At 48.6% G+C, this 18,034-nt stretch overlaps 1 protein-coding gene across 7 annotated transcripts in view; it reads right to left on the reverse strand.

Moving 5' to 3' along the window:
- LOC112429437 (fructosamine-3-kinase-like) overlaps positions 1 to 18,034 on the reverse strand; it is a 598,793-nt gene that overhangs the window by 110,818 nt on the left and 469,941 nt on the right. For all 7 annotated transcript variants that reach the window (XR_011613969.1, XR_011613968.1, XR_011613967.1 and 4 more), the window contains 2 exons: positions 2,565 to 2,646; positions 1,937 to 2,048 (listed from right to left, as the gene is read on the reverse strand). The gene's annotated coding sequence lies outside the window, so the exon portion shown is untranslated. The remainder of the gene's footprint in view (positions 1 to 1,936; positions 2,049 to 2,564; positions 2,647 to 18,034) is intronic.

An 18,034-nucleotide genomic window follows, 5' to 3' on the forward strand; every position in this document is an offset into this window, starting at 1 on the left:
GTTGTAATCCCATGGAGGTCACAATGGTGAGGACCACGCAGACGAGGAACACATGCTGGCGAGGCAGACGAGGAAACGAAACGCTGGTACGCTTTCGGGGAGGGGAGGGGATTAAAACTAGTACAGACACCATTGAAAGCAGATTGGGGATTTCTCAAAGAGCTGAAAACAGAACTGCCATCTCACCCAGAAAGCCCTCTCCTGTGCATCTACCCAAAGGAAAATCAATCCTCCTATCCAAAAGACACAGGCACTCGTATGTTCATGGCAGTATTATTCACAATGTCAAAGACATGGAATCAACCTACCCATCAACAGTGGATGAGAGGCCGGCACAGTGACTCACACCTGTAATTCTAGCACTTTGGGAAGCTGAGGCAGGAGGATCGCTTCAGTCCAGAATTTGAGACCAGCCTGAGCAAAATGGTGAAATCCCATATCTCCGATAATACAAAAATAAGCAGGATGTGGTGGCGGGCACCTGTAGTCCTATCTAATCCGGAGGTTGAGGTGAGAGGATCACCTGAGAACAGAAGGTGGAAACTGCAGATCACTGTCATAAGTGAACTAAGGCCCCGAAAGAAAACCAAATGCCACATGTTCTCACTTATAAGCGGGAGCTAAACTGTGAATGAACTCAAACATAAAGAAGAGAACAACAGACACCTGGAATGACCAACAGACCAATAAAAACACAGGGGAGAGGGACCGTGTGCTGAAGACCCACCCCGTGGGCCCTCTGCTCACTGCCTGGGTTACGGGGTTGTTGGGACCCCTAATCTCAGCGTGATGCAATCAATAGATGTAACTAACTTGCATGTGTACCCTTTAAACTATAACAATAAGAGTAGATGGCATTAAAAGAAAAATCCACGGTTACAACCAAAGACAATGCAAGGCTTGGTTCCGTGTGTGTGCGCACGCGCTCATGCACACGCACGCACATTCGTGTTTCATGGAACTGGGGTGTTGAACACAAAAATCACTGCTAACATATGCAATTATAGCCATATGAGACTAAGGACACTTTGCAACTTCTACACGGAAAAGAAAACAATGAAACAAACAAACAAAAAAGGCATCCTACACACTGGGAGAAACTATAAAATATCCTACCCCTGAAAGAGGTTCTTATCTAACACGAACAATAAACTGTTATGACTAAGTGAAAAACAACAACAACAACAACGACAAATATGCAAGGTAAAAGGATCTAAACAGACCTGAGTGAAAAGGCGGCAGGAAATTGACTCACAGGTGACAATTTCTCAATATCGCTAATCCTCACAAAAATGTGAATCAAAACCATACTTGGCTACCATCAAATTCCACCTAGAATGAGTATTACAAAAGACAAAAATCAAAATTGTTGAAGGCAGTGGTCAGTGTAGACTTGTAAAAAAAAAAAATCTTCTACACTCTTTGTGGAATGAAAATTACCATACACACTACAAAAAACTTTTGGAAGTTCCTTAAAAAAGTAAAAGATAGGCCAGGCACGATGGCTCACACCTGTAATCTCAGCACTTTGGGAGGCTGAGGCAGGTGGATCACCTGAGGTCAGGAGTTTGAGACCAGCCTCACCAACATGGTGAAATCCCATCTCTACTAAAAGTACAAAAATTAGCTAGACGTGGTGGCGGGTGCCTGTATTCCCAGCCACTCGGGAGACTGAGGCAGCAGAATCGCTTGAACACAGGAGGCAGAGGTTGCACTGAGCCGAAATTGCGCCACTGCACTGCAGCCTGGGTGACAAGAGCAACACTCTGTCTCTAAAAAAAAAAAAAAAAAAAAAAAGGTAAAAGTACAACCATTACGCCAGCTAACAATCCCAACACTGGGTACATGTTTAGAGAAGATGAAATCCCTGTGTTATCTGCCTCTTCACGTGTCCTGAAGCCCTAGTCACAACAGCTAAGATGTGAAATCAACCTACCTGTCTATCCACAGATGAAGGGATAAAGGAACCACAGTACATGTATACAAGGAAACACACATCAGCTGTAACACTTCAGGAAATCATGTCATCTGCAACCACTTGGAGAAACCTGGAAGACAATTAGGTGAAATGAAACGAGTCTGCCAGGGAGAGACCCACGCTGCATGACATCAGGCATATGGAATCCACAAAACATTGTCTCCCAGAAGCGGAACTTCCAATAGGGGTTACTAGAGGCTGAGGAGAGCAGGGAGGCGCAGCAGGGATTGGTAATAGGTACAGAGTGATGCTCTGATATGAGGAATCCATTCTGGTGTTCTATTGCACAGCAGGGTGACTAGGTGACTAGGGTCAACAGAATCTAGAAAAATTTTTGAAAATCAGCTGGAAAATACGGTTCTGAATATTCTCTCCACAGAGAAATAATAATGATGGAAGGTCACAGAGATGCCAGATATGATGATTTGATCATGATACTACATATACATATCTCAGAATGTCCCTTGCACCCTTGGGTTGTGTGTGTACACACACACACATCTATAGAAACAAAACTGCCATCAAATGTTGGTAGTACTCATTCTAACTGGAGTGAGATGAAATCTTGAGTGGGATTTTCACTTACGCTTTTGTGTGAATCAGCGATGGTGAGTATCTTCTCTTTGACCTGTGCATCAACCTCATGTCTTCAGGTCCTCTGCCCAGTACTACACAACAAATTAAAACAAATTCAGAATAACGTAGCAAGTACCACTTATCACACACACACAAAAATCAAAAACACACTCAAGATTCCATCTCACTCTACATGCGATGGATGCTACAAGAAAAATGGTGAAACACATTAAAACACAAAAGCAAGGTGTGGATTTCCAGAGGAGGAACCTGTCTCCACAGTTGGTGGGAAATGGTCAACTAGTATGCACACTAAAGAAACCACCTGGATGTACCTTGAAATCCTAAAACTACAACTACCGTTTTCTCCAGTAATTCTATTCCTAGGTATATATGCAGAGCACATGATCAGGACATGCAAGAGATGATCTGTCATCCCAGGTGGAATTCAGCCCTAGGCACAAAAGCCAAGGTAAGAAATCAGCCTCCCTGTCCATTCACAGATGAAGGGATGAAGAATCTCTAGTACACAGACACAAAGGAATACTTCTGGGCCATCAACATTCATGGAATCCTATCATTTCCATGATAGGATTGCACCTGGAGTGCAACATGACTACACCTGCAGATGTTCTGTTCAATCAAATCAGAAATGCAGACAAAGACCAAGCCTGCATGTTCTCACTCGTGTGGGAGCTGAAAAACGCAACTCACTGAAGGTGAAAGTATAGCAGTGGTCACTACAGACTAGGTGGAGGAGACGACATCAAGGATTGGCAACAGGTACACAGAGAGTTACGGGAGAGGAGAACGTTCTGGTATTCCACTCCAAAGCAGGGCGATGACACTTAACAACATGGTCGTGCCGTTTTCAAAACAGCTACCATGGAGGATATTGAATATTCACACATCAAAGATATCAAACCTACACCTGGTCACAAGCCTGGGAAACTCCCTGATTTTATCCATACTCAAGGTATACAAACAAGTATCACAATGTCCCAATGCATCCCTAATTCTGGACATGAAGTATGAAACAAATGTTTAAAGGAATGTGAAGGATACACGGCTAAAATTTCACATGGAATTACCAAACACCCACAGATCCTGAATATGCAAAGCAAACCTAGGGAATACAAGCTCAAATGGAGGCCTCACACTCCCCAATTGCAAATTACATGTAAAACCTCCACTCACCAAAGACTACAGTAGTGGCATAAAAATGAATCCATGAACCTAGGGACATAAGAGAACCTAAACGCACGCCTGTATGCAGCCAACACATTTTCTTCAAAGGAACGCCTAGAAGATGCAATGAGGCTGGGTGCTGTGCTTCACACCTGTACTCCCAGCACTTTGGGAGACCAAGTCGGGCAGATCACTTGAGGTCAGGAGTTTCAGACTAGCTTGGCGGAAATGGTGAAATCTCATCTCTAGTAAAAATACAAAAACTACTAGTCAGGTGTGGTGGCGCACAGCAGCAATCCCAGCCACTTGGGAAGATGAGGCAGGAGAATCGCTCGAAGCAAGGAGGCAGGTGTTGCAGAGAGCTGAGACCTCGCCACTGCACTCCAGCGTGGGCGACAGCATGAGTGGGACTGTGCTCCGAAGGGAAAAAAGATGAGATGAGGAGTCAGCAGTCTGTTCAATTGAGCAGTCTGAAATGACTGGATAGCCACATCCAAAACAATGAAATAAGACCTTGATGTTATACAATAACAAACATAAACTCAAAATACATTAAACACTAAACACAAGACGTAAAAGCATAAAACTGCTACATGAAAACACAGAGTGACCTTATGTTTAGGAAATCCTGAATCTAAGCTCGCAGGATGTAAAAGCAAACAACAGAAAAAAACAAAAACAGAAAAAAAAATCACTTCCAACAATCGAAGTTAAAAATCCGGGTATCTGAGAAAACAAGGCAGTGGTGTGGCAAGAAGGGAGCTCCAGGCATAGGAACCTGCAGCTTGAGAGGGGAAGGGACCTGCCCAAAGCCACTTGGCAAGACAGTGACCCATGACACCAGGAAGGCTGTGCAAACCACTTCCTGCAACTGGCATCTCATTGCAGACACACCCCACTGTCAGGTCCAGAAAGCTGACCACACTGAGTTCCAGGAATCACCCAGAAAGCCTCGTGCCCTGAGTGGGCCATGGCGGGGCAGAGCAGGGTGGTGGGCACATGGGGGCCCGATATCCTGAACTGCAGTCATGACGCTGACAATGAGCGAGCAATGCTGGTCCAGATGCAAGCCGTGCCTGGCCCATACTCCAGAACTGCTGGAACAACATCTCAGGGACCCCTGGGAGCCAGAAACCCAATAATTATCCAGGACGTTTTGTGTCCCCTGCTGTCCTGCACCAAGGAGACACTTGGTAAACTGGCTAAATGAAACTGACTTCAAATCCAAGCAGCATAGCATTTGAGGCAATATTAGGATCACAGAATCTTAACTGCTTGGTCTCTGATCTTCCAGCATCCCAGAAAGGTCAGCTTAACATACCTTCCCCAATGGGGAGCTCACTACCTTCAAAGACAGCAGGACTGTAGTTGGTTGGCGAGTTCTTCCAAACCTTAAATGCGAATTTGCCTCTTTGTAACACCTGCTGCAGCTGGGCCTGGCCTCAGATCCTGCCCACTGTCTAAGGCCACAGAGCAGAGAAGCAGGAGCCACCCCAGATCCTCTACCTGGCCACAGCCTCTCTGAGCCACAAAGACCCACTGAAGGGATTTTAGAAGGAAGACTTCAGCTCAATGAAAGGGCTGGTGCCACTCAGTTGTGATGGAGGGAGGTCAGCACAGGCCAACTGTGGGCATGGACAGAGCTCCTGTGCCCCCAGAGCCTGGCCAACACCCCCAGTGCCATTTGCAGCATTTATTATTCCAGCACCCACCTTTCATGTGACGACACGGGCTGGAGCACGGCCAAGTGCATGGGTCCTTCAGAATTGTCAGCTTGTGAATGCCTGGGAGCACCCAGCCACAGGGCTGGCCTGGCACTTGGTGGACCAAGTCTGACTACCAAACCCAGAGGCAGGATGGCAGAGGCATGGGCCCTAGAGTCTCTGGGTTCAAAATCAACCCCAACCACTGATAGTGTGGGTATCACAGCAGCCTTTCCCTTCCTGGCCTCAGTCTCCTACCTGAAGAGCAGGGATGACTAGAACAGTTGCTGGGTGGATTCCCTGAGATGGCCACGCGCAGACTGTAGGAGGCACCTGCTACTTTCGAGGCCTCACAGGGTCTCACCAGGCTCTGACACCAGGCTGTAGGAGCTTCTCTCCTTTCCTGATGAGCAGCTCAGAGCAGGGGCCCAAAGGGCGACCTTCCTGGCTACCCTGTCCTCCCTGCCCAAGGCATCCTCCACAGGTAGGATTTATCACATCACCTCCTAATTATCTGCAGTGCCTCAAAACTCCAACAAGAGGTTGGGGGTGGAAGGAGACTGTCCATGTCTCAGCCCCGACGCTATCCCACAGCCTGGTCTCCAGGAGAGCCAACCCGCTCCTGTCTCAACGCCTTCCTGGTGATGCCCAAGACCACCTGTTCACACACAGGCCCCCGTGACTTCACTGATGCCAAAACTGCCCAGCACTTTCCACGCATGCCATGCTCTCATCTGGACTTTTGGGGACCTCCCCCTGCCTCGTAGCAGCACCTTCCCAACCTCCCTCGCTTCTTGGATGCTGGGCTCAGGAATGCTCTCGCTGATGAGTCTGCGCCCTGCATCCTGACTGGTCCTGTCCAACTGCTCCTGCCTCTATACCCCACTCCCAGCCTCGCCTGACCCCCAGTCCCCAGGGTCCACCCCTCTCACCTGGAGACTCCCAATCACAGGTCTCAACCCCCCTGCTGTTTCCCTACTACAGCCCTGGCAATCCGCATGCAAATCTAAGCACACCCCTCCCCCACTGAAATAAAACAAAAAACAAAAACACTCCGGAGGCCCCCCTTATCCTACCCTGCTGATGCGCACGTTGTTTTTTGTTTTGTGGTTTTTTTGAATGGGTCAGCTGGATATGAACCATCCTTTCCTGTTGCTCCTTCCTGGTCTTTGGGACTTTACACTGACTCCACTATCATGGAGGCACTCTTCAGACACCAATCACAGTGCCACCTCCTCCTCAAGCCCTCCAGCACTGCATCCCACTCTGCAGGCCGGCTGCTACTGCTGCCTCCTCCACAGTATCCACAGTGCCCAGCAGTCTTCACTGAATGGATGGATGCCAGCTGTCAGGTGGCTAGCTGTTTTTAGTAATACACATCTTCTAGGACTTTACACTAGCCACCTGACAGCTGGCAACACTAATCTTGTAATCCCAGGACTATGGGAGGACAAGGTGGGTGGATCACTTGAGACCAGGAGTTTAAGACCAGCCTGGGCAACACAGTGAGACCCTGTCTTTAATTTTTTAATTTTTTTTAAAGGCCAAAGAGGACAGGATTTGGGGAGCTTCATGCGGAGGCTGACAGGAAGGGATCAAGAACTCATCCATGGCCAGGCGCACTGGCTCATGTCTATAATCCCAACACTTCGGGAGGGCAAGGTAGGTGGATGGCTTGAGCCCAGGAGTTCACCACCGGCCTGGGCAATATAGACAGACCCCATCTCTATCAAAAAAAAAAAAAAATTAGCTGGGCATGGTGGCACATGCTTGTGGTCCTAGCTACTTGGGAGGCTGAGGGGGACGATCACTTGAGCACAGGAGGCAAAGGCTGCAGTGAGCTCAGATAGTGCCAATGAACTCCAGCCTGGGCAACAACAAAAAAACCCAACTCATTCATGTGTCCAACTCTACCAGGACAGAAACTTCTGTACTTGGGAGTCTTCCAGTCTTCACCTTATATTATCTCTTCATCTGACTGTTTATTTGTAACCTTTATTTATCTATTTTTTTGTGATCCGCCCACCTCGGCTTCCCAAACTGCTGGGATTACAGGCGTGAGCCACTGGGTCCGGCCTGTTTTTAAAAATAATATTTTATTATTTAAAATAACCCTTCATTGAGGTATAATTGAAACACAATCAAGTGGACATTCCAAGCATTACTGGATTTAAGTGCACAATATGATACATTCTGCCACATGTATACATCCATGAAGCCACTATCACAATCAAGATAGTAAACGTAACTGTCACCCCCAATGTTTCCTCATGCCTCTTGGTAATCCCTCCCTCCTGTCTCTCCCTGCCCGCCGCCATTCAAAAGCAACCATTGATGTACTTTGTTTCCATAGTTTGCATTTTATAGATTTTGGGATATGTAAAATATACTTTGTGTGTGTGTGTGTGTGTGTGTGTGTGTGTGTGTGTGTGGTGGAGTCTCACTCTGTCATCCACACTGGGGTAGAGTCTCAGCTCACTGCAACCTCCACCTCCCAGACTGTAGCTCTTCTCATGCTTCAGCCTCCGAGGTACCTGGGACTACAGGCGCATGCCACCCTACCCAGCTAATTTTTGTATCTTTAGTACAGATGGGGTTTCACTGTGTTGGCCAGGTTAGTCTTAAACTCCTGACCTCAAGTTATCTGCCCAACTCAGCCTCCCAAAGTGTTGGGATTACTGCTAGGCACCATGCCCGGCCCAAGTACTCTTTTCTAAATGGCTTTTCACTTAGCATAATTATTTTGAGACTCACTCACGTGTATCAGTAGTTCCTTTTTATTGCAGAGTATTCTGCAGGACAGTGTGCCACAATTTATTCATTCATCTGCTGATGGACGTTTGAGTTGTTTCCAGTTTTGGGCTATTACAAATAAAGCTGCTATGAAAACTCATGTATACGTTTTTGCATGCACATATATTTCCTTTTCTCTTGGGTAAATACCTAGGAGTGGAATGTGGGGATCATAAGGTAGATGCATTTTTTTGTTTTTCGTTTTTGAGATGAAGTCTCGCTCTGTCGTCCACGCTGGAGTGCGGTGGCCGGATCTCAGCTCACTGCTAGCTCCGCCTCCTGAGTTTATGCCATTCTCCTGCCTCAGCCTCCAGAGTAGCTGGGACTATAGGCGCCCGCCACCTCGCCCGGCTAGTTTTTTTGTATTTTTTAGTAGAGGCGGGGTTTCACTGTGTTAGCCGAGATGGTCTCGATCTCCTGACCTTGTGATCCGCCCGTCTCGGCCTCCCAAAGTGCTGGGATTACAGGCTTGAACCACCGCGCCCGGCCGGTAGATGCATGTTTAATGTTTTACGAAACTGTCAAACTGCTTTCCAAAGTGGTGGTGCAGTTTTACATCCCCATCAGCAGTGTTTGGGAGTTCCTGTTGCTTTACATGTTCAATAGCTCGTAGCATGGTCAGGTTTTTAAACATTAGCCATTCTTCTGTGTGTGTGGCAGTATCTCTGTGGCTTTAATTTTGGCATTTCCCTAATGACTAATGATGTTGAACATCTTTTCGTGTGTGTCTTTGCCATCTGTATCTTAAGTATGTTCAAGTTTTTTCCTCATGTTTTATTTTATTATTGAGTTTTGCAAATTCTTCTTTTCTTTTTTGAGATGGAGTTTCACTCTTGTTGCCCAGACTGCAGTGCAATGGGGCGCTCTTGGCTCTCTGCAACCTCCGCCTCCCAGGTTCAACCAATTCTGCCTCAGCCTTCCAGAGTAGCTGCGACTACAGGCATACACCACCACTTATATACTGTTGGTGTGACTGTAAATTCCTTCAGCCATGGTGGGAAGCACTCTGAAAATTTTTCAAAGAACTTACAGAAGAACTACCATTCAACCCAGCAATCCCATGACTGGTGATATCTGCAAAGGAAGATACATCATTCTTAAAAAAAAAAAAAAAAAAAAAAGTCACCTGCACCTGTATGTTCATCACAGCACTGTTCACAAGAGCACAGACATGGAATCAACCTAGATGCTCATTAGCGGTGGATGGATAAAGAAAATGTGGTACATGCACACTATGGGATACTACTCAGCCATAAAAGCGAATGAAATTATGTCCATTGCAGTATCACGGATACAGCTGGAGGCCATATCTAAAGCACATTAAGCAGAAACAGAAAACCAAATATCACATGTTCTCACTTACAAGTGGGAGCTAAGCTCTGGGTACACATGGACATCAAGATGGAACAACAGACACTGGGGACAACCACAGAGGGGAGAGAGGGGTGAGCGCTGAAAACCTACATATGGGGTCCTATCTGGGTGCTGGGGATCATTCATACTCTAAACCTTAGCATTGCACAATATACCCATGTAACAAACCTGCACATGTACCCCTTGAATCTAAAGTGAATGTTTTTTTTAAAAATCTCATGGGATTCATTAGAGGAATTAAAAGAGGCTGAGTCCATCCATGTACCATTCAAAATCCAAGAGTGGCTCACAAATGCTCTGGTCTTAGAGCTTCATTATGGGTTTTGTGATACAACACAAACAGGCAGAAGGGAACTGCATGAAATGTACTTGAAACGAACAGTCACATATAAAACAATACCATTTGTAGCCAGGCATGGTGGCTCACGTCTGTAATCTCAGCAGCACTGTGGGAGGCTGAGGAGTCCGGCAGATCATTTGAGGTCAGGAGTTTACATTCCCACCGACAGTGTTTGAGGGTTCCCCTTTCTCCACATCCTCACCAGTATTCATTATTGCCTGTCTTTTTGACAAACAACTATTTTAACTGGCGTGAGATGATATCTCATTGTGGTTTTGATTTGTGTTTCTCTGATGATTAGTGACGTTGACATGCCACCGTGCCCTTGGCTGGCCACAGCTCAATTATACATCTAACATTCACGTGGCTCAAAGAGTCCCTATGAAGCCAATAGGGCCATTGGTATCATGTAGAAGGATACAAGACATGAAACACCGTGTGCCAGCAGACTGGTATCGTGCCTGTGTCTTTAGCAGGAGTCCTCATGGCTGTGCACACGTCAGTACAGGGGCTATTCTTTGGATCCTGCTCCCCAAGCGACACCTCAGGTGCAAAGGAACAAGGTCACATGGGAGGGCACAGGGCTACCCGGCTTAGAAGCCTGTGTCTCAAAAAGGAACTGAGATTTCTTTTAACAGTCCCATCATCAAAGTTTTCAAGGGTCCCAGCAATGGACATGCCTAGTTACAAATACCACTGCACTCAGGGAAACCCAAAGTATGGTTTACCTCTTGATTTTTTCTCCAAAGTAAACCACCAAAAAGTTGACCATAGACTTCAAAACATGTGTAACAGCAAAGTCCAACTGATGGCAGACTTCCACAATTGCAATTACTCTTCTCTAACTCTAGACGCCCCCATTGTTTACAATTCATTCATAGCTCTCCCAATTCAGATAATGATGACCAACTACGGGATGTTTTTATTTGTAGTCTGGTAACCCAACACAGATGACATTCCGCCTTTTCCAGGTTTCCAAGGGAACCGGCTCAGAAAGTTAACCCAAGTTCACATTTATTTCTACAGAAAGATAAAAAAACTTTTGTAACTTTATTCATGCATATGCAATACAAGGGTCAGTGGACTTTCTGAGACACCTTCAACCTCACTGACAAAATTTCAAGAGCTGTGACAAACCTTAACGTCAAACAAAGACTGCTTTATAACAGCAGAACTGCTATCACATCTGTCAGCTGGATCTGCCACGGGCTTTTCTGTGTCGTATCAACTGCTTCCCCATGTCTCTGAGTTGTTGAAAGTATCCCAGCCCCAAACACATTTGTTTTTCTTTCTTTTTTCACTTTTTTGAGATGGAGTCTCACTCTGTCCCCCAGTCTGGAGAGCAGTGGCGCAATCTCAGCCCACTGCAGCCTCCGTCTCTACCTCCCGAGTTCAAGCAATTCTGCATCAGCCTCCAGAGTAGCTGGGGCTACAGGCGTGTGCCACCACATCCAGTTAATTTTTGTATTTTCAGTAGAGACAGGGTTTCACCATGTTGGCCAGAGTGGTCTCGAACTCCTGACCTCAGCTGATCCACCTGCCTTGGCCTCCCAAAGTGCTCGGATCACAGGTGTGAGCCACTGCGCCCGACAGGAAAACACATTTCCAGTTCATGCATACATATGCCAGGTGGGATGAACCGGCCCCGGGGCCCCCGACGGTGCTCATGCATAGAGAAGGGTGATCCCCAGGCCCCAAGATGGCATGCTTGGATGCTGGCAGCAGGTGATCTGGCCTGTTGTTAGGCCCCCTGCTGGTGCAAGCACAAACCAGAAGTGGCAGGCAGGGCAGGTCTATCCCCTGGTCCCTAGATGGAGTACTTGTGCATTTGTGAGGTGGAGGATCTCTGGGAGGGGTCAGCCTGTCCTCAGGCCCTGTGGGAGCCTGCATGGACACAGGTTGTGGTTCGTGGGTTGGGGTGATCCCCTGAATGTCATCCTTGGGCACCAGGGACAGGTGGGCTGGGTCTCTTCTCGGTTCTCCCTATGATAGGTGTCTGTACCCATGGCAACAAGTGGGCAGAGCAATTTCCAGGCTCCCGGGTGGTTTGCTTGGGTGGCAGTGGTGGTGACTGGTTGTGAGTGGGGTGAGTCTCCATTCAATAGTCAACTCAGAAATCCCAGACACCGTTTTCCATGCCAACTGACCTGCCCATCACCCAGAAAGGCACTGGACACTGTGCCATGTGGCTGGCCCAGCACTGGGCCAGGCCTCCATGAGGATAAGGAAACATGGGAGGCAGGAAGTCTGGGCCCTGCCCTGGGGCGGGAGAAGAATGAGACACAGGCAGTGGTCATTGACCAGAAGAGATGGAATGAGCAGAGGATGCTGCCAGGCGCTGAGTATAAGGAATCATGTAGCTGAAGGTGTTCATCTGACATATACCAGAAACTATACAGAGTGAGAAAATAAACAAAACCAAACAATCCAACAAAACTTGGTCAAAGAACCGAAAGACATTTCTGAAAAGAAGGCAGGAAATGAACAGGTAAAGGAAAAGCTTGTCCACATCACTAATCATCACAAAAATGTAAACCAAAGCCACACTAAGAGAGAGTCTCCATCCACATAAAATGAATGTTGCCAAAAGCAAAAACGTAATTTTTAACAGGCAATCACCAGTGTGGATGTGCAGACAGGGAACCTCTTAGATACTATAGGTGGCAATGGAAATTGGTGTACACACTATGAGCAATAGTCGGCAGTTCCTCCTCAAACGAAAAATACAACCACTACGTCATCTACCAATCTCGCCACTGGGAAATACAAAGTACATGGATGTATCATGCTTCCTGATTACAAATGACATAGAAGAGCCATAGTGATCCTAACAACATGGTTTTGGCATTAACACAAAAATACAGAACAACAGACACAATGAGGGAACCAAATACCAAACCCAAATTCATACATGACGGACGGATTTTAAAAAAACACACCCAGGGGATGGGAGACTCTGGGCTGCCTTCCGTCGGGCTGCAGAAGTGTCCTGGGGAGACCTGCAGACGCCTCTCATCACAGCTCTGGATGGTTTCTACTCCATGAGGATTTCCAGAGTTTCCCCTCAGCCACCTTCAGAGTCAGGAGGGCTTCAATGGGGCTGCGACCATCTGTTCCAGCCTTTCCTGTCTCCATGACACACCGCGTGATCTACGTATACTGCAATATGTAGCTGCGTGTACTGAAAGCGTACAGTTAAGATGACTTGCAACCGATGCTACTCTAAGTCTTAAAACATTTTTCAGATATCCCCAGACCAAAACAAACTAGTGACATTCCATGGTTTTGCAAACTGGCACCAGCAGCTGCACAGAAACAGCTCCCTATGCACCATCGGACACTCTCCAGACCCGCCCCTCGCTCACAAATGTAACAAACGAGCATAAACCCAGGCAGTCTTCCCTCCTAAGGGCCACATAACAACCTCTTATCGGTCAGGAAGCCTTTGATCTGGGCCAGGATGCTGACACACAGGGGTTAATTGTGCCTCTAATGCTGAGTGTTGCTTTCCCTCATTGGGCTAAGCCTCACCCTTGCATCAAGAAGGGCCCCCAGGGAAACTGCTGTCTGACATCCAGGAGCCCACGTGGAATGTTCCAGCAACCTGAATGACCTCGGCCACCTCTACTACCAGGCTTTCCCTCTGTGGGGCTCCCTTTCTGGCTCTTGCTCGTGCAGGCCAATCTGAAGTGGCTGACATGTCCTGCTCCCTCAGCTTCCCAGGTCACCCTGATGGCACAGGCAGGTGTCTGCATTCAAGAATGAGGTAGCCACAGGCTGAATTCCCTGGTGCGGGGGACAATGCCTGGGGCCTCCAAACAGCCAGCCCCAGATAAAGAATCCAGCTCTGACACAGCTCAAAGACTGTGCGGTGGATCTGGAGAGACGCTCTGGGCCTGTGTCCTCTTCTGGCTCACTGGATTCTCTGGAGGATGACTGAGACACTGGGCTTAAAGCTCTCAGCCTAGGGCCCAGAATGCCACGCGGAATCAAATCAGCGTGACCCGGGACTGAAGACCTCTCCTTGGCTGGGAATGGGGCATCAGGGTTGCAGAGACAAGGGGCACAGAGCGATGCCTGTGCCATCAGAGAAGAGACTGGGGATCTGGTCCACCCTGGGCACCTCAACCTGAGCGTGAGGCCTTGCTGGGCCCTGAGTTCACCTCCCCATTGGGAGTCCATTGTGACTGCAGTCCAGTGGGGTCAATGTCCTCACTGATGACAGAAAGAAGTCCCGGGAGATGCGGAGGGCATCCTGTACTGGCAGGCAGTCTGGGTGGTCCACAGGTGTGTGCTTCAGCAGGTCCTGGTAAGGGATGAGGTAGTGAATTGGGGGCTGTGTGTTTGGGGCTCAGTGAGAGGCTCCTGGGGAATGCTAAGTCCTCGCCAAAAGAATTCAAAGGGCAGGTACTCAGAGACCCACACTCAGGCCTGCAAAATCTGAACTGAAAATTAGAATCGGAGCAGCAGGGTTGACTCTAAAAGGGCCCCGCCTCGGTTGTCTCCCTGCTGCAGTCATTACTCTTTTTCCCCGGCAGAGGTAGCTGGGTGGACGCTCATCTCACCAAGCAGCTGGGAGACACACCCCTCTACCTACCCTGCAGCTGCTCCAAGGAAAATGGAGACCAAAACACAGGGTTTGGGGAAGCAGAACATTCCTACCTGCACCAAGAGACCAACTGGCCAAATGTCAAGCTCAGTAGCTATGCTCTATTGAGGCCCTGGCCCTGTTGGCATAGTCACCACCGGTCAGGCAGGCATACTCAGGGCCCACGATCCCTCTGCCCAACTTATCAAATGGGCTGTTCTCAGTGACTCTGGCACCCTCCAACCCTGGGCTCAGTCTTCTGAGAAACTCCTAAGCCCTCTCTGGCTCTTTAAGGGGCCGTAACACCCATGTGTAGGACCACGATGCTCTGAGTGACTTACTAGGTCAATGGGCTGCTACAGTAGAGCTGTTGGGGACGGCAGAGAGGAAAAGCACAATGACATACAAAGAACCACTCAACACCTCAGAGACCAGCTTTGTCCCCCACCTGCCTTGCTCCCCAAAAGAACACCTGCTTGCAGGAAGCCAAAGAGGGTCCACAGCAGCCTCCACCTCTCTTCTCACTTGCCGGGCAGACCAAGGAGCGAGAAGAGGTGACACACAACCCTGGTGACCCTGTTCCCTCCCTATCCATGCCTACTCTCCCTACAGATCTGGCTTCTTCGAGGGCCGCCCCCCAATCCTCGCCAGGCTTATCTGGCTCAGAGCAGATGATCCCCTGCACCTCCCACCCTGAAACACACAGCTAAACCCAGCACAAGCGAAAGAGGCCCAGCACACTCTGGGTCACATCCAGAAACTCCACAATAGGGGAGGAGACATGCTGTTTCTGAGGAATGACAGCTCCCCAGGCCTGGTCATTCTCAGACTCCTCCAGTCAAAGGCCAGGCACAGCCAGCAGGGATCGTCATTCTTCACTCTGATCCACACGACTGCTACTGCCTCCTCTATGGCAAGAGACCCCTCCACACAACCTCAAACCCAGACATAACAGGACAGGACAGGCTGGGAGCTAGGGAGGCCAGCCAGATCTCCACACAAAGGCTCTGCTCTTAAGCAGGAGGCAGCCTGAGGGACAAAGGTTTCCTGAAGCAACTCAGGTCAGGCTTCACATACCAAAGCTCCAAAGTGGACTGCAAAAGCACCAGCTCAGCCAGCCAAGAACCCAGGTGCCACAACCTTCTGAGACCCAGACTCCAAGTGAGGATCGCTGGGATTCAACAGCAACAGGAGGATGTGACAGCTGATGGACCAATACTTTCCAACACTCTTCCAGCAAGCAGCTGTGCCCTGCCCCTCCTCACGACTCACTCAACTTCATTCCTGTTGTGGATGTCTCTGACCATGGAGTCATGACCTTTGTTCCCCTGCCATAGGAGTAGTGAGAGGCAGGATGGTGGTCTGGGAAGGAGGATCCTTGACTGGGTGTCCCATAGGACCAGGTTGTGACAGATCCCAGAGACAACACTCATGCCCCAGTCAGCGCCCAAACCCAACAGCTCCATAAAGTCCAGGATATAAATAGCCTGTGCGCTGCTAAGCAGACACTTCAGGGAACAATCTGTTGGCTGTGAAGAAGATGCAGCCTCAGTAGTGTTCCACGAGCCTTCTGCAAGCAAAATCTTCTTTGCTTGAATGCCCATTAGAAACACTAAAGGAACTCTTAAAAGAAACAGGGCCAGACACGGTGGCTCACAACTGTAAATTCAGCATTGTGGGAGGCTGAGGCAGGACGACAGCTTGAGGATAGGACTTTCAAGACCAGCCTGGGTGGAACAGTGAGATCCCACCTCTACAAAATACACAAAATGTAGCATGGCATGGTGGTGCATGCCCATAGTCCCAGCTACGTGAGAGGCCGAGAAGGGAGGATTCCTTCAGCCTGGCAGATCAAAGCTGCAGTGCTCAAGATGGTGCCACTGCGCTACAGCCTGAGAAACACTGCACGGTCCGATTTCAAAAAAGAAAAAACAAAACCAAACCAAAGATACCTGTGTCTCCTGCCCCATCAAATAAATCCAAATCTCTGCGGGTGACTCAGAGTATTAACATTTTTAAATTTCGCCTTTGCTGAAGTAAACGTATAGTAATGGTTGAAAGCCACCGCCTTATATAAATACACTTCCTATTACTTATTTGTAGCCCTTTTGTATTTAGCAATTTCTACAGAGCCTCTATGTGGGTTTCGGAAGCCAGAATGGGCAAGGCGAGGTGTGAGGTGTTCTAGGAAAGTGAGGGTAGAGCACAGTTCCCAGCCAGGGGGACCCATTTCTGAGGCTAAGGCACCCACTGGGGGCTCAGCTGATCTTCAGATGGAAAATCACACCTCAGAACCCGAGACCCAAAAGAAAGCTCGAATTCAGCAGATACCTGCCAGTGGGCCCTGTAGTGGCAACCGCAGGGAAAACTGCCACTGCACTGTCAGCTCCCTCGAGCCCTCTCTCAGGTCCCAGCAAGAGGTGGTTTATGACTAAGCTCAGAGGGCTCAATAAATGACGGGTTGAACTTCAGAGGAGTTATTAACAGGCTTATAGTTACCTCAAGACTCCACCTGACCAGGGCCAAAAATGAGTCCAAAGAGGGCGGCCAGGAAGAAAGCGGGGTAGAGAGGAAACACAGGGAGAATGGGCCCTGGGACCACGTCGGATATGGAGGGAACCAGGGGAATGAGAGCAGCCCTGATGATTGTGCTCCCCACAGCTCCTGCATGCCTGTGTCTCCTGAGAATTCAAGGTGAGGAGCTCACTCTTGCCCTTCACCTGTTCCTGGGCTCTGGCAGGCTGGCCTGCTTCCTGCCCCAGCCTCACCCACTCTCCGTACTCCTCACCACTGATGTGGGCAAGCTGATCTCTCTGGTTTGCTGGGCTCTCACTCTCTGCCCAATGGCACCGAGTTAACTTCTTTCCATGCTTTATTCTGTGTGATTAGAAAGGGAAGCAATTCTCACTAATGCCATTTCTCAGAAGAGAAAACAGGCACAAGGATGCTCTATGACTACCTCATGATCACCAAGCTACAAGTGGGAGCGGGACTTTGAACGGAGGTCCATCCATGCTCCTGAAGTTAAGCTGTCCTCCAAGGAAAGGACAGCACCTGTAACAGCTCAGTGAATGGGGAAGAAGTGTCCACAATAAGACCTGACCAGGCTGGTACCCTGATCTCCAACTTCCAGCCTCCAAAACTGGGAGAAACAATTATCTTCTTGATGAGCTCCCCAGGCTATGGTTCTTTGCTGAAATAGCCTGAACTGGCCCAGAAGTGCTATTCCACTATCTGTGTCCTATTCTACCATTCACAAGGGAGTCACTAAGCCCTCAGTGCCATCTTTGTGGATGCTGCCCACCCAAGGCTGAGATGAGGCATAGGGTCTGGGTCTAAATAAAATGGGAAGGCACTGGAAGGTGCAATGTCAGAGCAGGAGGATGTCTGAATTTCATTTAATCTCAACCTCGTATAGTACTGCAGCATGAAAGACGAGGCCCAGAGCAAAAGTGCCTTTTCCTGAGATCACACTGTGGACCCCAGGCCCACTG

Source organism: Macaca nemestrina, chromosome 15, assembly GCF_043159975.1.
Source record: "Macaca nemestrina isolate mMacNem1 chromosome 15, mMacNem.hap1, whole genome shotgun sequence".
NCBI classification, from domain to species: domain Eukaryota; kingdom Metazoa; phylum Chordata; class Mammalia; order Primates; family Cercopithecidae; genus Macaca; species Macaca nemestrina.